Below are 24,399 nucleotides of genomic sequence, written 5' to 3' on the forward strand. Positions count from 1 at the left end.
CTGGATGTAAGGAAAAAGGCAAACAACTGAGGAGCGAATTTGTGCCTGTGGCAGTCTGTGTGGTTAGAGCTAATGCCACAGATGAGGAACTTAAGGATTTCAGAGCTACCCTTTCTTGTCTGATCTGCCTGTTGGAGAGAGTATAGATAGATGCATTGAAGCCAGGCAGTTGCACATCTTTGCTGACCAGAGCATAATGTGGTTGTGGAACTCGTCAGAGTAAATGTCACTGTAGAGCTGTTCACAGTCTGCAGAGCTCTAAACAGGTTAAGAGCCCTCGGGGCCCCATGTGCAGGTTGTGTCAAGTAGCACTGTAGAGAGAAGCAAGGCAGAGTATGTGGCCTGGCTGGCCATAAAAATCTGGACATTTTGACAGCTGGAAACTCTGACAACTCAGCAAATCCTAGGGTCAGAGAAGCCTGAAGGAAGAGCATGTGTTTGGATCCAGAGCAATCTCTGGAGCTGTCTCATTGGAGGGTTCTTTGCCGGCCCGCGGAGTCATAAGACAGATTCTCCCTGAGAGCTCCATGCAGAGTTGCAGCAGGGGAAGCTGCACTCTCCATTCCCTGGACAGGATCATCATTTCTTTGTCTGTTTTTCCCCTTCACGTTCCTCCAGAAAGTACTGGTACAGGAAGTAGTGGTCAGGCTGGGAGGATGATTCTTGACCCTCTCCTGCCATCTGTCTGAACTGTGGTTTTGCTCTGTTCCTGATTGTTTACCAGGACCATGGGGAAGTCTGAGATCAGAAGAGGTACTATACAGCCAAGGATCTGCTGGTGCTTGCATGTCTGCTGATGGAGCGTGCATGTTAAAGCAGAATTTCATGAACATGCTGCCAAACTCCTGCTTTAAAGTGGAAAATCAGTTGTTATTTCAGAAGTTGTTATTGCTTATTATTTAGTGCCCAAGCTGTGCTTTGAAAACAGACAGAAGAGATGATCCCTCCCCTGAGTACCTTGCAAACTGATTTGGACATAATGTGACAAGGGAGGAACAGATAGCAGTGGGGCAGTTGAGCAGGAAAGGGAGTGGTGGGGATATGATATCAGGGAGAGTGCACACTCAGGGAAGGCTAGCATGTGGCAGCACAGAAAAGTATGTTTTATTGAGGGGTGAGTAGACGTTTTATTTGGCTGGTTTCTTGTAGGCCTTGTGGCAGAAGTGGAGGAACTTGAGTGAGGAACATCTGGGGCCTTGTTGATCAGCTCAGAGAGGTCACTCCATTTGTAGTGGGTGGGCTGGGAGAAAGTGCTACCATGTATGTAGGAGAAGCAGATGAATGGAGATCTACGGTGGCACTGAGAGCAGAGCGGGTGGGAGGGCAGTATGAAAGGAGATGAGGTTAGCTAAATATGGGGGTCAGAGTTGTGGGAAACCTTGAGAGTGAGGACAGAAAACTTACACCTGAGGTAGTGGAGAAGGAGGGGGGTCAATAGAGCAGTTCAGAGGAGTGATCTGACCAGAGAGTAGGCAAGGAATATTGTCTTGGCAACAGTACTGTGAATGGGTGGAAAGGAGGGTGCATGTTGGCAGTGTTGGGGTGAGGAGGTAACAATAACCAAGGTAAGAGATTGGGGGGCCTGCAGAACAGTGTTAGCTGGCTGGACACGCACAGAAGGTTGAATCATTTTTAATAGTGAGGGTAATTAATTGTTGGAACAATTTACCAACAGTCATGGTGGATTCTCCATCATTGGCAATTTTTAAAACAAGACTGGATGCTTTTTTAAAAGATCTGTGGTAGTTACAGAGGAATTATTGGGGAGAAGTTCTCTGGCCTGTGTAATAGAAGAGATCCGACTAGATGATCACAAGGGTCCCCTCTGGCCTTGAAATCTCTAAAGCATGGAGATGCGGTGGATGAAGTGGCAGGATCTGGTCACAGCCTGGATAAGGGGAATGAAGGAGAGAGAGGGGTCAGGGTGACTCTTAGGTTATAGGCTTGATGGACAGGGGAATAGCAGTGCGGTTCATAGGAACAGAGAATGATGGGGCAGGCATGGGAGAGAAGATCAGTTTGTTTTTGGCCATGTTATGTTGATGGTGAGATATCGAGAAGGAGACATCAGAGGGCAGGACAAGATTTGGAAATGAATGAAGGGAGGCTGTAGGGGAGAGGTTGATCGGTGATCTTGCATTCCCTGATATCAGTGATTTCACAGAGGGATGCACTCTAGGATAGCTTCATTGGACCACAAAGTACCAATATCGTTTAACAGAGAGGAAAAAGCATGTGTTATCTGCTGTGTGCTGAATGCCCACTGCAGCATGGTTTGCAGAATGTCCTGCACACAAATCTGTCTTCATCATGTTGCATTCACGTCTGCCATCAAGCAGAGAGGGGGATTGTTTAGTGCGGCCCAGGAAGGTGAAACAGGAAGTTAGGAAAGGAAAATTAGGCTGAAGATCTGCATACGTTTCCACAGTGATCTGACTCATTCAGCTGCAGAATAATCTCCGAAGGGAAGTGATGGAAGCCTTATAGCTTGAGACTTCTAAAGCTGTACCGGACAAGGCACTAAAACACCTACAATGAAATGGCACAAAATTTGATTAATGCAAGTTGAGGTTACCAGGTGATAGCTCTTACCCTTCCAGAACGTCAGTCTGGCAAAACTCAAACTTCTGATACCAGGAAATACAGAGTTAAGGTAAATGGCCACACCACTTTAACTGTGCCCTTCCTGAGCGATGCCCAGAACCCCTGTACTCACATTCCTTTTCACTGTAATGGACCTGCACCTGCCCTGTGCTCAAGCCCTGAGCTTACTCCCCCGAAAGAATACCATGCTTGTAAAATTTAACAGCTACTTCATTCTGTTTACAGTCTCTTCACACCTGCACCCAGGATACCACCTAACCCTATACTTTCCCCTACCCATCATCAAACCCACAGCTTGCTCTCCTATCCCACCTCACTACTGACAATACCCCAGCACCTTGCTACCTACAAAATGTATGCAATTCTGTATTGAAACAGGCACTGAAGACCCCACTGCCTGCTACTGACAAAGTTCTTTATTGAAACAGATATTGTCGATAGTGAGGTGGGCCTTCACTGGGATTCCTGCCCCTGCTTCAGCCAGGCTTCCTCAGCCATGCCCAGGTCCACCAGTCCACCCCTCCTTCAAACCGGGTCTCTCCCCACACACTTAGGCTAGTCCCGCCTCCCTGCCGGGGTTACTTTATTTATTTTTTGAATTTCAGATGTTTAAAATTGCAGTACTTTCGGCCCCCCATCCAGATCCTAGCTCACATGGGGAACAAGGAGAGGGGCTCAGACAGCCCAAAAGGAACAGGGTCCCCCCAGATTCCAGTACACACACGGAAGGGGAGAATTCAAGGCTGACAGCCCCCCCCCACCTTCCTCTGCTACCTTTTACATTCTCCAACCCTTTCTGTCCTCTCCCTGCCCACTCCCCCTTACCTGAGCCCCTAACCCCTCTTCCTTCTCCTACTACCCATTCCCATTTATCCCCTTCCCCACTCTACCCCATCTCCCACTGCAGATCCAAACCCCTCTCTCCCTGTCCCCACCTATGCTATCCTCCCGATGAGCATTTGCATGTGTCATTTATTTTCTTTTCAAAAATAGTTTGAGAGCCTTCTTACATATCCGCTGTACTTGCATTACATTTTTAAAAATACTAAACAACTAAACAAAAATCCAACGCATCTCACCTTGACAGAGGCAGATTTTCCCCAGATGTTTATAATTCAGTCTCAGATTGCTGACCAGGGTGGGTTTCAAACTTCAAAGTTGCTAGAATCTGTGAACTTAATGAAATGCTGTTTTTTTTCCTGGGGGCAGTGTCTCGGGAACCCCTTGCTCAAATGACCCCACATTTGGATCACTAACCCTACCCTATGCTCCCACAAGGCAAAGCAAATGTCAAGCCAATCTGTATAAGCAGGTGGATTTTAGAGTAAGTGCACATGCTTGCACAGATTGTCCTGAATAATCATCCTTTAAATAGGAAGGGCTTCCCAACCTTAGCTGGAGAGCAGAGCTGGTGCTTCGCTCTAATATTTTATGAACCTAGAGGAAGAATGGAGGGTTCTACTCATCCATGAGCAGCATAGCAGGCTCAGAGAGATGTGAAGTGGTCCATTCATCTCAATAAGATGTTCTCAGCTGAAATGTACTAACCAGTGGCGCTGAATACAGCCTGAACCCCTAGCGCTGAGATGTGAGTAGGGGTTCACTTCCTCCCTCCCCAGTGCAGGATAGTTTCTGAATTCTGCCAGTTCTCAGCTCCTCACCCCAGGCTCAGCAGTGTATTCTTGGTGCAGACTCTGAGCATGCTGGTTCTATGCTTCCCCCAGAGGGGCAGGGCTTCCCCAGATCCTGGCTGACATGGAGGTGGGTGGTAGGGAGATGGGCTCAGACGCCCTTAGAGGAATAAGGCACCCCAGATCTTAGCTCACATGGGGGGGGGGGTAAAGAAGTGCAACTTAGAGGCAAGTCCCCTAGAACCTGGCTCACATGAAGAGGGGCATGGAGGGGCCTAGATGGGCAGGGGGCCCCAGGTACTGGCACACACATGGGGGGCTGGGATTGGGGCTCAGATACCCCTAGAGAGGCAAGGCTCCCATGTCCCAGCTCAGGAAGAGGTGCTCAGATTCCCTTTGCAGGGTAGGGCCTGCACACACATGGCGCACACACACAAAGGAAAAATGTGGTGCTGACAGATGCCCATGCCACTCACCCCCATGTTCCCCCCCTCAGTCCCCCTGGCCTCCTCCATCACCATCTCCATGATCCTCTCTGCAGTCCAAAGTCCTCTCATCCCTATTCCCCCTACTCCTAGAGGCATAGAATGCCCCTCCCTTGTTAGCAAGCATTCACCTCTAATCTTTTTACAAAAATAATTTGATTACAATACCCCCAAATAAAAATAATAAATAATACAAAAGAAACCCGATAGTGACAGATTTCAGCAATATGCCACCTAGCCTTTCCAGATTTTTGCCCAAGGTGGGACTTAACCATCGATGTCTGGGTGAATTGGGCAGCAAAGGCTTACCGCTTATTCCCCTGAGCTCTCCAGCTGCAGTGAACTCTTTCCACCTACAAATCCTTCTAGCCTCACTCTCTGCACATGCTCCCTGTGATCTGTTCGGTGCATGACCCTCACTCAAGAGCCTAACTGGAGAGCCAAACTCGTGCTAATAACATTCTGAATTTTGCTCCCGAAAGGGCTAGCTGGTGCCAGGTACTCTCTGCGGGCAACCTTCAAGTGAGTGAGACTCTTGTGCCTGGATCAGAGTGATGGTTTGTTTGATCTCTAGGTCTGAGCAAAACATCTTTACCAGAATGTCCCTTTAGAAAGCTGTTTATTGCAGGGGTGGAGGGTGTATCTCAGAAACCCCTTGGTCAAATGAGCCCAAATTTGGATCACATCAGATTTCATGGCAATCTGATAAGCATGCAGATTTTAGAGCATTAAGAGTCGTCATCCTTTAAACAGAAAGGGATTCTCAGCATTAACTCCTAGTAGGGCTACTTCTCCACTATTATAGAGAGCAACCCTGCATTGGCTGGGAGGTGAACTGGCTGCTTTATTGGGTCTTTTCTCTTCTCATTCTTCTGTGATTGTCTGTGCCAAGAGATCCAGTCATAGGGTGTGTTTTGCTTTGCAGGCAGAATTAAATTGAAAAAAAAAGAAATCCCACTTGTGAAATGACTCTAGTAATTGGTTATTGAGAAAATAAAGTGGCAGATGGTAAGTCTACAGCCATTATCCAAACACCTGCCTCTGTACTTTCTATCTGTTCCTCCTGGGGTAGCTAGAATCTGGGAATCTGCTTTGCTGATCAGAGCTGCCTCATTAGCCAACCCAATGGAGCTCGTTTTGTGACATCAGTGCTTTGCTAAATCACTTTGTAGCATCCGATCTTTAGCTGCTAGACTGGCATGTCTCTTTATCCTGTGATGACTTGTCAGGGCGTTGGAACTGGCACTCTTTAAAACCAAAGATCTCTAGAGGAATTAAAATCCTAACAGGTATGCATTTCTCAGCTAGAGTTTCACAGGTCACAGATGAGCAAGACTCAGGGTATGTCTACACTACGGGATTAATCTGAATTTACAGAATTCAAATGTTGGAAACAAATTGTATAAAGTCGAATGTATGCGGCCACACTAAGCACATTAATTCGGTGGTGTGCGTCCATGTACCGGGGCTAGTGTCGATTTCCAGAGCGTTGCACTGTGGGTAGTTATCCCGTAGTTCCCGCAGTCTCCCCCGCCCATTGGAATTCTGGGTTGAGATCCGAGTGCCTGATGGGACAAAAAACATTGTCGAAGGTGGTTCTGGGTACAGCCTCACCCCTCCCTCCATGAAAGCAACGGCAGACAACCATTTCGCGCCTTTTTTCCTGGGTGAACACTGCAGACTCCATACCACGGCAAGCTCAGCTCAAGACAGCAGTCATGAACATTGTACACACCTCGCACATTCTCGTGCAGTTTATGCTGAACCAGGACCAGAAAAACGAGGCGAGGAGGAGGCGGCGACGGCAGTGCAGCGACAAGAGTGATGAGGACATGGACATGAACACAGAATTCTCTCAAACCACGAGCCCCGGTGCTTTGGAGATCATGTTGTTAATGGAGCAGGTTCTATCCGTGGAATGCCGATTCTGGGCCCGGGAAACAAGCACAGACTGGTGGGACCGAATAGTGTTGCAGGTGTGGGATGATTCCTAGTGGCTGCGAAACTTTTGCATGTGTAAGGGCACTTTCATGGAACTTTGTGACTTGCTGTCCCCTGCCCTGAAGCACCAGAATACCAAGATGAGAGCAGTTGAGAAGCGAGTGGCGATAGCCCTGTGGAAGCTTGCAATGCCAGACAGCTACCGGTCAGTCGGGAATCAATTTGGAGTGGGCAAATCTACTGTGGGGGCTGCTGTGATTCAAGTAGCCAATGCAATCACTGACGTTCTGCTATCAAGGGTAGTGACTCTGGGAAATGTGCAGGTCATAGTGGATGGCTTTGCTGCAATGGTTTCCCTAACTGTGGTGGGGCGATAGATGGAACCCATATCCCTATCTTGATACCGGACCACCTCGCCAACCAGTACATAAACCGCTAGGGGTACTTCTCAATAGTGCTGCAAGCACTGGTGGATCACAAGGGACGTTTCACCAACATCAACATGGGATGGCCGGGAAGGGTTCATGATGCTTGCGTCTTCAGGAACACTACTCTGTTTAAACGGCTGCAGCAAGGGACTTACTTCCCGGACCAGAAAATAACCATTGGAGATGTTGAAATGCCAATAGTTATTCTTGGGGACCCAGCCTACCCCTAAATGCCATGGCTCATGAAGCCATACACAGGCAGCCTGGACAGGAGTCAGGACCTGTTCAACTACAGGCTGAGCAAGTGCAGAATGTGCATTTGGACGTTTAAAAGGTCGCTGGTGATCGTTACTGACTCGGTCAGACCTCAGCCAAACCAATATTCTCATTGTTATTGCTGCTTGCTGTGTGCTCCATAATCTCTGTGAAAGTAATGGGGAGACCTTTATGGCGGGGTGGGAGGCTGAGGCAAATCGCTTGGCTGCTGATTACACGCAGCCAGACACCAGGGCGATTAGAAGAGCACATCAGCAAGCGCTGCGCATCAGAGAAGCTTTGAAAACCAGTTTCATGACTGGCCAGGCTACAGTGTGAAATTTCTGTTTGTTTCTCCTTGATGAAAACCCGCCCCCTTTATTGACTCATTCTCTGTAAGGAACCCACCCTCCCCCTTCGATCACAGCTTGCTTTCAAAGGAAATAAAGTCACTATTGTTTAAAAATCATTTATTCTTTATTAATTGATTATATAAAGAGGGAGAGAACCCGGGTGGGGTTTGGGAGGAGGATCAGCAGGAAGGGAAAGGCCACTAAAAAAAGGTTAAAAAAATGACAGCCTTTTGCTTGGGCTGTCCACTGGGGTGGAATGGGAAGGTGCATGGAGCCTCCCCCCCCGCGTTCTTACACTCTGGGTGAGGAGGCTATGGAACATGGTGAGGGCGGAGGGGGGTTATACAGGGGCTGTAGTGGCACTCTGTTATCCTGCTGCCGTTCCTGAAGCTCCACCAGACGCCGGAGCATGTCTGTTTGCTCATGCAGCAGCCCCAGCGTTGCATCCTGCCTCCTCTAATCTTCCTGCCGCCACCTCTCATCTCGAGCATCCCTCCTGTCCTCACGTTGGTCCCTCCTGTCCTCATGTTCACTGGCATCTTTCCTATACTTTGAAACCGTGTCCTTCCACTCATTCAGATGAGCTCTTTCACTGCGGGTGGATTCCATGATTTCCGCGAACATCTCGTCTCGTGTCCTCTTTTTCCGACGCCTTGTCTGAGATAGCCTTCGGGACGGAGGAGGGAGGCTTGAAAAATTTGCAGCTGCTGGAGGGAGGGAAAAAAGGAGAGAATTTTTTAAAAAGATACATTTTACAGAACAATGCTTATACTCTTTCATGGTGACCAACACTATTCACATTACATAGCACATATGATTTCTGTGCAAGGTCGCATTTTGCCTCTTAATATTGAGTGCCTGTGGCTTTGCTGCTAGAGATCACAGACGCAGGTCCGGGCAACAGAATTCGGCTTGCATGCGGCCATGGTAAGCCATTGTCTTTCGGCTTCTGCGCCCTCCTTTCCCACGTACCAAGCAAAGCCCGTTGAGTGCTGCGGTTTTCCTGTTAACCTTCAGCAGCAGCAAACAAACTACCCCCCCCATCCAATTCTCTGGATGATCACTTTATCCCTCCCCACACCACGTGGCTGGTATCAGGGAAGATCCCTGCTAGCCAAACGCGAAAATCTCAGGGCCAATTCCTCTCCTCCCATCCCCCCCGCGCTTGGCTAACTGCAGGGAAGGATTTCTTTTCAGCCACAGGCAAACAGCCCAGTAGGAACGGCCACCTCTGTCCCCTTAATTAAATTCCCGTATTTCAACCAGGTTACCATGAGCGATATCACTCTCCTGAGGATTACACAGCGAGATAAAGAACGGATGTTGCTTGAATGCCGCAAACACCGGGACCATATGCTGCCAGGCTTTGTCATGCAATGATACCAGATTACTTACTACTAGCATGGCGTGGTCAAGTGCCCTACCATGGAGGATGGAATAAGGCTGCACTGCCCAGAAACCTTCTACAAAGGCGCTTGGAGTACCTCCAGGAGAGCTTCATGGAGATGTCCCTGGAGGATTTCCGCTCCATCCCCAGACACGTTAACAGACTTTTCCAGTAGCTGTACTGGCCGCGAATGCATCGCAAGTCCTCAGGGCAAAGTAAGATTAAAAAATGCTTGCTTTTAAAACAAGTTTTATATTTTAAAAGGTAAACTCACCTGAGGTCCCTTCCATTGGGTCATGGTCTTGGATACTGGCTTGGGAGGGTACTTCAGTCAGGCTGAGAAAAAGATCCTGGCTGTTGGGGAGAACGGAGTGCTGTGTGCTCTCCGCAAGTTCGTCGTCCTCCTCCTCTTCCCCATCCACAGAATCTTCAGGTGTAGCTGATGAGATTACCCCCGCCTCGGAATCCACGGTCAGAGGTGGAGTAGTGGTGACGGCCCCCCCAGAATTGCATGCAACTCAGCGTAGAAGCGGCATGTCCGCGGCTCTGACCCAGAGCGACCGTTTGCCTCCTTTGTTTTTTGATAGGCTTGTCTGAGCTCCTTGACTTTCACGTGGCACTGATCTGAGTCCCTATTGTGGCCTCTCTCCATCATGCCCTTGGAGATTTTTTCAAAAGTTTTGGCATTTCGTCTTTTAGAACGAAGTTCTGCTAGTACTGAATCCTCTCCCCATATAGCGATCAGATCCAGTACCTCCCATACGGTCCATTCTGGTGCTCTTTTTCGATTATCGGCCTGCATTGTTACGTGTGCGTATGAGCTCTGCGTGATCACCTGAGCTCTCCACGCTGGGCAAACAGGAAATAAAATTCAAATGTTCGCGGGGCTTTTCCTGTCTACCTGGCCAGTGCATCTGAGTTCAGATTGCTGTCCAGAGCGGTCACAATGGTGCAGTGTGGGATAGCTCCCGGAGGCCAATACCATCGAATTGCGGCCACACTAACCCTAATTCGAAATGACAATATCAATTTTGGCGCTACTCCGCTCGTCGGAGGAGGAGTACAGAAATCGATTTTAAGAGCCCTTTATTTCGAAATAAATGGCTTCGTTGTGTGGACGTGTGCAGGGTTAATTCGATTTAATGCTGCTAAATTCGAATTAAACTCGTAGTGTAGACCAGGCCTCAGGATAGGTCACACTGCAGCTGGGAGGTGCGATTCCTGCATGGGTAGATGTAGACATAGACATTCTAGCTCTACTCGACCTAGTGTGCTAAAACTAGCAGTGTGGCCCTTTGGCTAGCCACTCATGTACAATCCCACCTGACCCTCGGGGTACAAACTCAGCTGGCTAGCCCAAGCCTGTGCCAACTAGCTCCAGCAGAGCTAGTGTGTGTAACCCTGGGAATCACACTTCCTGACTGCTGTGTAGACAGACCCTCAGTGTCTTAGCTCACACAAGGCAAAAGCCTAGTCTGGGCAAGGCAGTTAGCATGTCTTGGTAACGACAGAGAGGAGCCTAGTGAAGACAAGGCCTTACGGAATTCCCAGTTTTCTGCTATTTATTGCATTGTGTCTATTATCTGCTGCTTGCTCAGTAAGATCTGGGGGAGACAGCTTCCCTCCCCACATATGTGTGCATTCTTGAGTCTGTGAAAGGCTTGCTTCATGGTTCTGTAGGACCTGGCACCCTGCTTACAAGCCTTTCAGTTCTTTGCATCTTTATATTTCTTTCCAAAACTGCTCCCCTTAGGACAGTGGTTCTCAAACTTTTGTACTGGTGACCCCTTTCATATAGCAAGCTTCTGAGTGCGACCCCCCCCTCCCCCGCCCTTATAAAGTAAAAACACATTTTTATATATTTAACACCATTATAAATGCTGGAGGAAAAACGGGGTTTGGGGTGGAGGCTGACAGCTCGCGATCCCCTATGTAGTAACCTCGTGACCCCCTGAGGGGTCCCGACCCCCAGTTTGAGAACCCCTGCCTTAGGAGAAAATGTTTATCCTAGAGAAGAGCACAAGGGACTAAGAGCCCTCCCCTGATGCCAGGATTTACATGTGAAGTGGTAGGTTCTTACTCAAGGCCAAAATGGCATTCTCCTCCTCTAACCTGAATGACCCATCATTCTTAAATCAGAATCAGAGATGCAGGAGTTGGGTTGCAGATTATGTGGTTCAGGCTCCTATCCAAAGACTGTCTAGGGTCTGCAGTTGTTCAGGTGATATAGTCTTTTGGAAGACATGCATAGCATTGTGTCATCTTTGAAGGGGGCTTGTAGTTTTTATCATGTAGTGGCAGCCAGAAGTGGGTTTGGGTGATGGTGTCAGTTTGCAAGGCTAGGATCTCGAGTTAGGCTGTTTCAGGCAGCGTTCTCCACAAATCCCCTCTTAGCTGTTCTTCACTCAAGGGCTGCATTGGGGGTGGGGGGGAGGGGAAAGTGTAGTGGTACTCTATTAGGCCCTGTCCATTTGGGATGCCACTCACTGGAGATTGTGCAGAACTCTGTAATGTGATCTTCTGTTTTAGGACCACCCGTGAAAGAGGTAATGATGTTGGTACTTCAGATAATTTTGAGATGGGTTGGGGCAGTTTACACCTGCTCTGACCTATTGTTCCAGGCTGCCTACACACTCAGTCAGACTTTGCTCACAGTTTGAAGGTTACCTTCTTGGCCATAGGGACTAGAGCCCGTGGTGTTGTCTAGGCTTGGGAACAGCACCATGTCAGCAGTCGGTTCTAGCAATCCATGCAGCTGCACTGGTTCTGAGCCATGTTTGTCCTTGTCTGCACTTACAGCTAACCCATGGCCAGCACTGCTTCAGCTCCAGCGATCGCTGGAAGTGTGTGCGGAAACAGCACTATTAAGTGCTGACAGGGCCTTCATTTTATTCTTTTTTAAAAGAAAGCTTCAATTCTGGAGCACAAGATGGCAGCTCCAGAAAAGAGGCTCGGCTGGGAAGCTGCCCCCTAACCTCACTGCTGGGGCCTCTGTTCTCCCCACTGTGTGCCCTGTTGAGTAGGGGCTGGGCGGCAGTATTGCACCTGTGCTCAGCACAGCAGCTGGGGAAGGGGTTTGGGATACTTATCCCCAAAGCCTGAAATATAGGCACTGACACACACACGCAACTGGAGATGCTCTAGAATTTTGGCCACATTCCAGTTTTCTGAAGTTTACTGCAGCTCCCTGTCCCATGTATACAAGCAGTTCACAAATAATTTTGTCCTTGGCTTCCTCCCCTAGAGCGAGGGATTTTACTTTGCCATATGGCCGTATTAGGGGATTTCTCTGCAGATGCCTCAGGTGCAATTAGGTCACAGGCAGGTAGCCAGAGAATATCTTAAAGATAAAGGGAAACATCATCATTGAGTGACCCACTCAACCATGAGTCTGGACTGTCTTCCCCCAGCTCTCTTCTGCTTATGAAATCCCTCTTGAGCGAGGCCTTTCAAGAATGACCTCTTCCTGAACTTCCTCTCTGGTAGTGCATCCAGTTAGTGTTGCTTTAGCATGAGCTCAGCTGTTTCAGATTTGCTTATCTCCATTTCCTGTGAAACTGGAAGAATCTGCACTTTGCTCAAGTTCCACTCCAAAGAATGAGGTAGGTGCATTTTAGTAATGGCTTAAACCCACCCAGGAGCAAAGGTCCACTGGAACATCCCCTCCCCCAGTGCCCTCCTCCAGAGGACAGGCACCACAGCACTGTTCAGATCAGGACACTTGTAGTGTGGGTTTCACTTTAAGGACTATATTTTCTGGGCTTGTAGGTTTACACTTGACCTGTAATTCAAAAGAAAATTAACTTTCTTCTCGCATGTTTTGAATCTATTACTTGCTGTTCGCCCCTTACAAAGTGGGCTCCATGCTCTCTGTAACATCAGCTGGATGTAGGAAAGTCTGAGACTGGTCTCCTCACCTTACAGTGTAACTGACGAACGGGTAAACATGGACTGATTGTGAGGGAGGAGCCCAAAAGAATAGCAAAGGTGTGTAAGTACAAAATCAGAAAGGCTAAGGCACCAAATAAGTTTCACATAGCAAGGGACATAAAAAGGCAATAAGATGAGATTCTATAAATACATTAGGAGCAAGAGAAAGACAAAGGAAGGAGTAGTCCACTACTTAGCAGAGAAGGAGAGTAATAACAGACAACTCCAAAAAAAACGGTGGTGTTTAATGCCTATTTTGTTTCAGTCTTCACTAAGAAAGTTAATTGTGACAGGATGCATAACGGAGATAACAATGAGGGAAGGAACACAGGCCAGAAAAGAGAAAGAATGAGTTAGAGACTATTTAGATAAGTTAGATATATTCTAGTAAGCAGGTCCTGACAGAATGCCCTCTGGGATACTTTAAGAACTAGCTGAGCAATCTTGGAACCAGTGGTAATTATCTTCAAGAATATATGGAGGATGGGTGAAGTCCCGGAGGACTGGAGAAGGGCAAACATAGTACCTATTTTTAAAAAGGAGAACAGAGGACCTGGGGAATTATAGGCCCAGCGGCCTAACTTTGATAACTGGAAAGATTCTGGAACATATTAAACAATTAATTTGTAAGCACCTAGAGGCTAATAGAGTGATAAATAATAGCCAGAATGGATTTGTCAAGAACAAACCATGCCAAATCAACCTAATTTCCTTCTTTGACATGGTTATTGGCCTAGTGGATGGGGGAAGCAGTAGGCATGATATATCTTGATTTTAGCAAGGCTTTTGACACAGTGCCACATGACATTCTCCTAAGCAAACTAGGGCAATTACTATAAGGTGGATGCATGTCTGGCTGGAGACGTATACTCAGAGAATAGTTATCCATGATGTGCTGCTGAACTGGGAGGACATATTTAGTGGGGTCTTATATGGGCCAGTCCTGAGTCTGGTACTATTCAACATTGTCAAGCTGGGAGGGGTTGCAAGCACTTTGGAGGACAGAATTAGAATTCAAAAGACCTTGATAAATTGGAGAATTAGTCTGAAGTCAACAAGATGAAATTCAGTAAAGGCAAGTGCAAAGTATTGCTCATAGGAAGAAAAAATCCACGGCACAATACAAATTGGGGAATAATTAGGTAGTTGGTAGTACTGTTGAAAAGGATCTGGGGTTATAGTGGATCATGAATATGAGTGAACAATTTGATGCAGTTGTGAAAAAGGGTAATACTGTTCTGAGGTTTATTAATAGGAGTGTGATGTGTAAAACCTAGAGAGGTAACTGTTCTGCTCTCCTCAGCACTGGTGAAGCCTCAGCTGAAGTACTGTGCCCAGGTCTGGGAGCTACACTTTAAGAAAGCTGTGGACAAAATGGAGAGTACAGAAGAGAGCATTTCGAAAACCTGACCTATGAGAGAGGCTAAAAAACTAGGCAAGTTTAGCTTGAGAAGAGTACACTGAGGGGAGACCTGAGAGGTCTTTAAATATGTGAGGTAGGTAAGTAATGTTTACAGATGGGTAAATCCAGATATAATTCACCCCAGGTCACACATTGAGTCAGTGGCATAGTTGGGGATAGAACCCTGGAGTCCTGATTATTATTATTTATTATTTACATCCTACTCACACCTACATTGGTGCACAGGGCTTCCATCCCTCTCTTTCATTAAGCAGGAGACCTGAGTCTCCAGTTCTAACCACTAGAAGATACTTCTCCTGATAAGGTTTAGTTTCAGTTACTATGATTTATTTGTAAGTTATTTTAGTTGAAATAAACAGAAAATGGATTCTGTGATTTGATATGATTTAAGTTAGTTTCTAGAAAACAGAGTGATTTGACTTTAGAGAGGTGTTGGGATTTTTTATATGTTGAGTCATGGGTTTATTAGGCTCACTTCTAAAACATTAGGAAATTCTTCTTCCCTTTTGCCTTGCAGAGTATTGTACTTCCTCAGTAAAGAAATGACCAGACACAGGAACGGCATGTGCCTTGCAGATTAAGTAGTCTCCATGCACCCAGTCAGAATAATAAATGACAAAACTAGTTCTGAAAGAAGGGGATGTTGGCTGCAGTCAGGATGTAGCACTACCTCCCCCAGCCAGGGCCCTGGCAAAACTTTTCCTTTGGGAACTTGCCTCTTGATTGTCTGGCTGTCTCTTCCAGCTGTCTTTCTCCATGTATATGAAAACTGCCCTTTCAGAAGTGCTCAGAGGCTGTGAAGTCAGAGGCTGTGTTTAATGTCCTTAAGGGAAAGATGGATGCAATTTCAGCATTATCTTCAAACTGCAAAGTAGAAATGTGGAAGTAGAGTTCCCACAATAATCACTGGACACATGATAAAGATTTTCTCATAAAGTTATTTTGCCCTGGTAATTGCATCAGTTTGCGGCGAATTGATGTGAGGAGAAAGTGTCCTTCAGCTGCCTCAGTAGCTGTGTATTAAAAATAAACTGTGAGCTCAGCCAGCATGAATCAGGGATGTGCTGTGAGAACGAGGGATGGGAACTTTGTATATGGAGATTCAAATGGTTATGGCTGACATTGTGGCTTGTGTTCAAGGGTGGCTCCTCTCCTGTCCCTAAATTATTATAGGTGTAATGGTCTGAGCTCGGACAACAATGGACAGGTGTCCCTAGCACAGATAATCCCCCACTTCGAGTGTAAACAGACTGGCTCTGTGCGGAAGCCTCAGGCTTATAGTGGAATTCTGGGTTGGTTGTGTAGGCACAGAAAAGACTCCCTGGTTCAGTGAGTCTGACCCACATATACACCCTCCCCGGGCTGTACTCTGCAGGGCTGCTCACTAACGTCCTAGATGAAATGCAATGCTAAGGCTGCAGGATGGTGTATATGGACACGGATTGGTTTGGCACTATGCTATTTAATGTTTTCATCAATGACCTGGAAGAAAACATAAAATCATGACTGATAAAGTTTGCAGATGACACAACAATTGGGAGGTGGTAAATAATGAAGAGGACAGGTCACTGATACAGAGCGATCTGGATCACTTGGGAAACTGGGCAGAAGCAAACAATACATATTTTAATACAGCTACATGTAAATGTATCTACATCCACAAAGAATGTAGGCCACACTTACAGGATGAGAGACTGTATCCTGGGAAGCAGTGACTCTGAAAAAGATTTGGGGGTCATCATGTAGAATCAGCTAAACCGGAGCTGTGATGCTGTGGCACAAAAGAGCTAATGTGATCCTTGGCTGCATAAATGGGAATCTTGAGTAGGAGTAGAGAGGTTATTTTATCTCTTTATATGGCACTGGTGTGATTGCTGCAGGAATATTGTGTCCAGTTCTGGTGCCTGCAATTCAAGAAGGGTGTTGATAAATTGGATAGGATTGAGAGATGAGCCATGAGAATGAATGAAGGATTAGAAAACCTGTCTTCTTGTGACAGACTCAAGGAGCTCCATCTGTTTAGTTTAACAAAGAGAAAGTTAGGCAGTGACTATGTGGGGTACAAATATTGAATAATGGGCTCTTCAGTCTAGCAGAGAAAGGTCTAACAGTGGCTGAAAGTTGAAGCTAGAAAATTTAGACTGGAAATAAGAGGTAAACTATTAACAGTGAGGATAATGAACCACTGGAACAGTTTACCCTGGATTGTGTAAATTCTCCATCATGGACAATTTTTAAATCAAGATTGGATGGTTTTCTAACAGGTCTGCTCTAGGAATTATTTTGGGGAAGTGCTCTGGCCTGTTACACAGGAGCTCAGAGTAGGTGATCACAATGGTTCCTTCTGGCCTTGGAATCTAGGGAGTGATGGGACTGTTGGCAGTAATAAGTACCGTGACTAATGCTTAATGTTTCAGGGATAGTCCCAATGTCAATAATATATTGGGCCATACTAATGATGATATTTACTACTATGGTAGTGCCTAGGGACCCCAATCTTGGACAAGGACCCCATTGTGCTGGATTCTGTACAAACAGAGAACGAAAAGAACCGCAAAGAGCTGGAAGTCTAATTGTTTTGCCGATCCATATCCTTTTGAGATATTCTTAAGTTACCGGCACATCATTAAGAATTAATTCAAATACTTTCAGCCCTACATTTCTATGATTCTATGATCACAGTCAAACTATTGATCATGACTTTTAAATAAATTTCCTCACATAGCAAATTACACCAGTAATTAAACAAGAATAATTTTAAAAAGCTAATTGAATCCTGGTCTACTCTAGAAAATTAGATCGGCTTACCTGAGCAGTGTAGTTAAGCCAACCTAAGTCCCCGTGTAGACAGTGCTAAGTCAGTGGAAGAATTCTTCCATCAATCTAGCTACCACCTCTCTGGGAGGTGGATTCCCTACGCCAGCAGGAGAACTGTCTACACTGAAGTGCTGCTATTGTACCACAGCACTATTTCAAGTGCAGACAAGTTCTCACTTTCCAGTCTCCTGATTTATGCTGTTTTCATTTTTCTCAGCTTGGACAGTGAAAACTTAGTAGCCAGTTACTTTTGTTTCTGGTCCGTTTCACTTTGTCATGAGGTAAGCGACCAACGGGAACTAGCGAACAGGGGAGTTTGAGAGGGAGTTTGTGGGAGGGAGACGTAATATAGTTGCTATAGTTAGGAAGGGCCGCATCGCCAGTGCTGCTTCTGTCTCTTCCACCTGCGCCTGTATCCAGACAGAGAACCTAACCATGGATGCCTCTACCCAGATCCTGGTGTGGATTTGCAGACTGTGGCCTGCATTTCCCACTCACAGAAAGCCAGGCTGGGGCAGACCATCTGGTGTGAGAGGTGCCTGCTGGTGGAATCTCTCAGGAAGCAGGTGGAAGAGCTACAGGAAGAGGTACGTAGGCTGAGGAGCATCCGTGCACATGAGGAATTCATTGACAGTTTTCATATGGAGACTTCCAAGGCTTAGGAGGCTACTCAGCTAGAGAGGACTGCTGTCACGCTCCCGGGGAGGAGGATAAGGCTCTGGTACAGGGAGGACGCTGGCTGCTGGTTACTTCTGGCAGCAGGCAGTGCTCCACCCCTACTCCCAACCCACCCACCATGGTGATGAAGAACCATTATGCTGCCCTGGCAATGAGTGATGAGGAATCACCCCCAAAGGAGGAGAAGCCAAGTATCCCCAAGGCTGGGAGGATCACAGACATCATTCCCAGGAGGAAAAACAGGGTGGTGGTGGTTGGTGACTCTCTTTTGAGGGGCACGGAGGCACCCATCTGTCACCCTGACATGGCATCCCAGGAGGTACGCTGCCTGCCAGGGGCCATATCTGAGACGTTGTGGAGGGATTGTCAAGGATCATCCGTCCTTCTGACTAGTACCCCCTGCTACTCATCCATGTGAGCACTAATGATACTGCGAGGTATGACCCTCAGTAGATCAGAAGTGACTGCAGGGCTCTGGGAGTTAGGGTGAGGGAGTTGGGAGCATAGGTGGTGTTCTCTTTGATCCTTCTTGTCAAGGGTAGGGGCCCAGGCAGAGAGAGTTGCATCCTGGAGGTGAATGCCTGGCTGCAAAGATGGTGTCACCAGGAGGGCTTCGACTTCTTTGACCACGGGATGCTTTTCCAGGAAGAAGGACTGCTAAGCAGAAATGGGGTCCACCTATCGAGGAAGTGGAAGAACATATTTGGCTACAGACTGGCTAACCTAGTGAGGAGGGCTTTAAACTAGGTTTGAAGGGAGCAGGTGATCACAGGAAAGACCACAGGAAAGTCAAAAACGTGGAGACCTGGGAGAAGGGTTGGAATTTGGGGGGGAGCAAGAGCTGTTATAGCTGGGATAAGGGAGAGACAAGACAGAACTGGGGGGTGGGGAATCAAATCAGTATCTTAGATGTCTGTATGCTAATGCGAGAAGTATGGGGAATAAGCAGGAATAACTTGAAATGCTAGTAAATAAACACAACTATGACATAGTTGGCATCACAGAGACTTGGTGGGATAATACTCATGACCGGAATATTGGTATAGAAGGGTACAGCTTTCTCAGGAAGGACAGGCAGGGAAAAAAGGGAGGAGGTATTGCCTTCTATATTAAAAATGTATACACTTGGACTGAGGTTGAGATGGAAATAGGAGACAGATTTGTTGAAAGTCTCTGGGTAATGATAAAAGGAGTAAAACAAGGGTGATGTCATGGTGGGGTCCACTACAGACCACCTAACCAGGAAGAAAAGGTGGATGAGGCTTTTTTTAAACAACTAACAAAATCATCCAAAGCACAGGACTTGGTGGTGATGGGGGACTTCAACAACCCAGACATCAGTTGGGAAAATAACACAGCAGCAGGGCACAGATTATCCAAAAAGTTCTTGGAACGTATTGGAGACAATTTTTTATTTCAGAAGGTGGAGAAAGCTACTAGGGGGAGGCTGTTCTAGATTTGATTTTGACAAATAGGGAGGAACTGGTTGAGAACTTGAAAGTGGAAGGCAGCTTGATTGAAAGTGATCATGAAATGGTAGAGTTCATGAGTCTCAGGAATGGTAGGAGGGAGAACAGCACAATAAAGACAATGGATTTCAAGGAGGCGACTTTAGCAAACTCAGGGAGATGGTAGGGAAGATCCCATGTGAAGCAAATCTAAGGGGAAAAACAACTGAAGACAGTTGGCAGTTTTTCAAAGAGACATTATTAAGGGCACAAGAGCAAACTGTCCCACTGAGTAGGAAAGATAGGAAGTATTGCAAGAGTAGCGGGCCCTTTGATCATCTTTGTCACTCACCTGGGACAGTGGGACTTCGATACCTCAGAAGGGAAGGACTACATAGTGACCTGGCTGGAGGGCTGAGTCGTGAAAGAGCACTACTAGTCCTGGAGAGCGAGAGGACCCGGTGTGAGCAGCCAGTGGAAGGAGGGCATCAGACCTGAGTGGAGTTAATCCCCAAATGCAGCCACAAGGAAGTGCCCCATCAGTGAGCGAACACTGTGACAGCCCTGTTGTTGGCAGTGTCAGTAGAGACATTGGGCTCCTTGGGCCCATTCTATCCTCTCAGTCCTAGAGGTGGCCCTGCCATGGCAAGGTGTTGGGATATAGGTGAGGGGCCTTTCCCGAGTAAGGGAGGCTGGTACTGCAGCTGCTTGTGCTGTGCAGACTTTGGGGACAAATACTGTAGATCTTCAGTTTACAGGGATGTCAGTTTGGCAGATTGCACTGGCTCTAAATTCACTGTAAAGAAAGAGTCTTGCAAAGAGCTGCTGTTGCTTTGTTCAGTAGTGAGGAGCTGGGAGACAGGAGAGCAGCAGCCAAATACAGAGCCATGAAACACAAGGCGTTAACCAAGGAAGTAATTAGCCTTTAGTCATAATTCAACCACCGTTGCTTCCCACAAAAAATTGTTGAATCTCAGATCTTGTTATCATAGAAGCATAGAATATTAGGGTTGGAAGGGACCTCAGGAGGTCATCTAGTCCAACCCCCTGCTTCAAAGCAGGACCAGTCCCCAGACAGATTTTTACCCCAGTTCCCTAAATGGCTCCCTCAAGGATTGAACTCACAACCCTGGATTTAGCAGGCCAATGCTCAAACCATTGAGCCTAATTATTGGCAAATTTCTCCAGCAGCCTGCAGATTGTTTAAATTGCAAGTATTGTACTCGTTCGTGCTGCAACCTATGGAACTAATTTAATAAAGTTCACTGAAGCCAGTGCTTTAATTTCTGTGCATTTAATAAGATGTACTGTATATGAAACAAGGTCTCCAGTCACGGCGCATCTTCACTGGCTGTTTCAGGGTACATCTGAGTTAGTGTCTGTCATGCAAAAGCTGGTTTTCCTTTTTGAGATTGTAAAAAAAAAAAAAAAAAAAAAAAAAAAACCCATGCAAAATATACTGGGCATCTGCTACATTTGGTTTTCAAAGCCCCATAACATTGTCAGATCAAAACCGTTCTTTTCCAGACCACTCAAGGGACTGCTCCTCAGCATCCCATTTCAGCCTCCAACGCAGAGCTAGTTCAGAACTAAAGCTGGTCAAGTAAAGGTTGCAAGAATGTTTAGGTAAATGGGAAAGTGTACATTTTTCTCCTACTCAAAATTGGCTGAACTGTGTTTATTCACACTTGCTAACAGGCTACACTGGGAGGGTGGGGGCGGGGAAACAAGCTAGGAGTGTCACAGCCCCCTGGATGAACATTTCAGAAACAGATGAGTGACTGAAAATGGGATTAGCCAGGCAGCCCTAACTGTAGGCATTTAATGCTTGGATGGTGCCCTGTGCATTAGTAAGACTTTTGATACTGTCTCGCATGACCTTCTCATAAACAAACTAGGGACATACAACCGAGATGGAGCTACTACAAGGTGGGTGTATAACTGGTTGGAAGATCGTTCCAAGAGAATAGTTATCAATGGTTCACAGTCATGCTGGAAGAGCATAATGAGTGGGGTCCCAGATGGATCAGTTCTGGGTCTGGTTCTATTCAATATCTTCATCAATGATTTAGATAATGGCATAGAGAGTACACTTATAAAGTTTATGGACGATACCAAGCTGGGAGGGGTTGCAAGTGCTTTGGAAGATAGGATTATAAATCAAAATGATCTGGAGAAACTGGAAAAATGGTCTGAAGTCAATAGGATGAAATTCAATAAGGACAAATGCAAAGAACTCCAGTTAGGAAGGAACAATCAGTTGCACACATACAAAATGGGAAATGACTGCCTAGGAAGGAGTACTGCGGAAAGGGATCTGGGGGGTCATAGTGGATCACAAGCTAAATATGAGTCAACAGTGTAACACTGTTGCAAAAAAAGTGAACATCATTCTGGGATGTATTAGCAGGAATATTGTAAGCAAGACACGAGAAGTAATTCTTCTGCTCTATTCCACGCTGATTAGGCCTTAACTGGAGTATTGTGTCCAGTTCTGGATGCCATATTTCAGGAAAGATGTGGACAAATTAGAGAAAGTCCAGAGAAGAGCAGCAAAAAAAATAAATAAATAAAATTAATGGAGATATCCCATCTCCTAGAACTGGAAGGGACCTTGAAAGGTCATAGAGTCTAGCCCCCCGCCTTCACTAGCAGGACCAAGTACTGATTTTGCCCCAGATCCCTAAGCGGCCCCCTCAAGGATTGAACTCACAACCCTGGGTTTAGCAGGCCAATGCTCAAACCACTGAGCTATCCCTCCCCACAATGATTAAAGGTCTAGAAAATATGACCTATGAGGGAAGATTGAAAAAAATTGGGTTAATTGCTGTTAAAAGCTAGCTTTCTTAAAGTGTTTTAACCAATCTGAATTATATTCTCCACCAGGTACAGGGGATCAGCCTCCTCATGTATTCCCTGAGACCATGTGCCAGCACCTGTGTGCCTCAAGCTGGTGAGACATAAGAGGGAACCCAGATGGGTTAGCCATGTCCAGTTCCCAGTCCCAGCTTTTGGTATTGTTGCTGGCTTGATGGCATCACCTGTGATTTTCTGCACAATCTGTTTATAGAGCCTGGAATACACATGCCCCTATTATAGCAACAAAGCCCAGTGCCAAGCATTGTTTGGCAAGACTTGCATGGCTTATTTATTAAGTAAACATTAAGGAGAAGAATATTGACTGTCCCAAAATGCTGTGAGCACAAGGCATTGCTACCTCTCCCCAGCGTGCAGACGGTGAGCGAAGTTTGTTACATATAATAATGAGGCCATGACTTTGGTGCCAAGCACCACTTAGACTGAGGCATTGGCCATGGTCCTTGTTGCTTTTGTCCTGTGTAGGTAATGTGTAGCTCCTTTTAGTAACATTGCTATCCAATTAGCTGATGCTGTTAGTGCTCATAACTACAGGTCAGCACAGGGGACCCCCTTGGTACCAGCAAACGAAGTTCACGTGGATTCTCTGATGGAGGAAGATAGCAGAAGCAGCCTGGGTTACACCCAAAGGGGAGGGAGCTGACTTGGAGTCTGATCCGGACTACTAAGGCCTTGATGACACTTGTGTTGCCAGCTCTTGTAATCTCAAAGCTAGTAATGGGATTTGGGCCCTAGTCTTGCCATAAGAAATGCTGCAGCCCTATCACTTAGCCCTGCTTGGGAGAAAATGCCCTCTGATTGGCTGCCTGCCTCACTGCCCCACCTCCCGGGGAAGAGCAGCCAGTCAGGGCTGCTGCCGGAGGCAAGCCAAACTCCTCTCTCAGCTTCCCAGAGAAGGGGAGAGGGAGCAGCTGACTCCACCCCACAGGAGGGCTGGGATGAGGAGGGAGCAGGAAGAGGCCATCAGCTGAGGGCAGTGCCATTCTCTCGTGTGACCAGGGGGTCAGTCTGCTCCCTGCTGCCCCCTCCCTCGCTGCAGCACCAGGCCTCGGGATTGATGGGCCTGTGGGTGCATAATTAACTGCTGGCTGGGGGACAAGCAGATGTGGGAGGGGATGGACACAAGATTAATGAGGATTTTGGGTGTGAGGAGAAGCTGAAAGTGCTGCACCATCAGGCAGCCACAAGAGCTCCTGCAGTAGGGACCAGAATCACCGCTGCAGGTGCTCGGAACAGTGGGGGACACTAAAATTGGTCTCCCCCATGCTGGGGATGGGCAGTGGGAGGTCAGAAGACAGCCCAGGCAATGCAGCATGATCCTTTGTGAAATGTCACTCTGATGGTGGAGACAGGGCCGGCTCTAGGTTTTTTTGTCGCCCCAAGTGGGAAAAAAAAACAAAAAACAAACCAAAACAAAAAACCTCCGAGCTTGGTTTGCTGGTGCCTAGAGCCGGTCCTGGGCGGAGGGGTCTGACTCATTATTTTTAAACTTTTGGCATTGGCTAGACTGACATGTTCCCGCTGTTGCTCTGTCAGGGACGACAACGGGGTATCCCAGCCATGTGTTTTACCCAGCAGTGAGTGCGATTAGTGCACTGAGCTGTGTGTGCTCCTGCTCTCCCCAGTGACAGCACTGCTGGAGTACAATGTCAAGGGGAGAACTCAAGGGAAGAGTTTAGTGTACACACAGATTCGATGACTGCATAGGTCCAAGGGCAGTTGCTGGGGAGGGGCTGTGGAGGCTGGGATTTTGGCGTGGTGACTGCACATCCTAGGTTGAGTTCCCTAAGTTGAGAGATGGCAAAAGTCCAGTTCTTCACAAAAGCATCTGATTCCTCCTCTCCCCCTTTGCCTCACACAGGTGTTTATAAATGAAGACCTGGTACACCCCTGTGCGCGCACACACATTCTCTCTCTGGTGTTAGCATTGGAGCAGATGAAAACGTCTCCAGATTGTCATGCTCATAACTTTCTGAAATATTCCCCTTTGGGGATGTAGCCACAAGTGATATTGGGCGGGGGGAGGGGAATTTGGACAAACCCTTTTGGTCATTTGAGTTGGGAGGGGAAATAACCTTTCTAGCTGCCACACTTCCTTTCTCTTAGAGCCCTCAGAACAGCTGTGCTTTGAAAACTCTGATG

At 47.0% G+C, this 24,399-nt stretch overlaps 1 protein-coding gene across 2 annotated transcripts in view; it reads left to right on the forward strand.

Moving 5' to 3' along the window:
- LOC117868902 (ceramide synthase 2-like) overlaps positions 1-24,399 on the forward strand; it is a 107,131-nt gene that overhangs the window by 4,180 nt on the left and 78,552 nt on the right. Inside the window, exon 1 of one of the 2 annotated variants that reach the window (XM_034755283.1) lies at positions 9,280-9,299. The exons of the other annotated variant lie outside the window; for it this stretch is intronic. The gene's annotated coding sequence lies outside the window, so the exon portion shown is untranslated. Of the gene's footprint in view, positions 1-9,279; positions 9,300-24,399 lie in introns of those variants that run through there. 2 annotated transcript variants of the gene reach the window in all.

This window comes from Trachemys scripta, chromosome 22 (genome assembly GCF_013100865.1).
Source record: "Trachemys scripta elegans isolate TJP31775 chromosome 22, CAS_Tse_1.0, whole genome shotgun sequence".
NCBI lineage: Eukaryota > Metazoa > Chordata > Testudines > Emydidae > Trachemys > Trachemys scripta.